A 487-nucleotide genomic window follows, 5' to 3' on the forward strand; every position below is an offset into this window, starting at 1 on the left:
ATATACGAATGCGTCGAGAAATTATCGATGATTATTGGTTTAATATTTGAATGATTAGTTCGGAATTAAATTGATTTTTTACGATCCAAGTTAAATGTTGCAACTTGCTGAATTTGTATAAAGGCTACACGTTATAATAACTGTTTTCCTTTCAGATGCAACAGATAGAAGTAAGATTAGTAGCGATCAAAAGCGCGTATTTTTCGCTGGAAGCCTATACTCTCCTTTATTTTTCGCGAACACTCCCTTTTTGGTTTTGCGTAATGTAATTTCTAATAAATAAAAACTCCTTTTCACCCTATCATAATTGGAACATTTTTCGGACATATTCAAAACTTTTTTAAATCCACCTTGCACCCTAACCATTTAAGTTAGAGGTCTATTTTCTTTTCATAGCAGGCCTTGAATAGTTGGGTTTGTATCACAATACCCAATCTCAACTTAAAGGGAAAACTCATAGGATGTAGAGTGAAACCCCCCCCCCCCC

The sequence above is a fragment of the Eurytemora carolleeae genome, unplaced genomic scaffold (assembly GCF_000591075.1).
Source record: "Eurytemora carolleeae unplaced genomic scaffold, Eaff_2.0 scaffold2085, whole genome shotgun sequence".
In the NCBI taxonomy this organism is placed as follows: Eukaryota; Metazoa; Arthropoda; class Copepoda; order Calanoida; family Temoridae; genus Eurytemora; species Eurytemora carolleeae.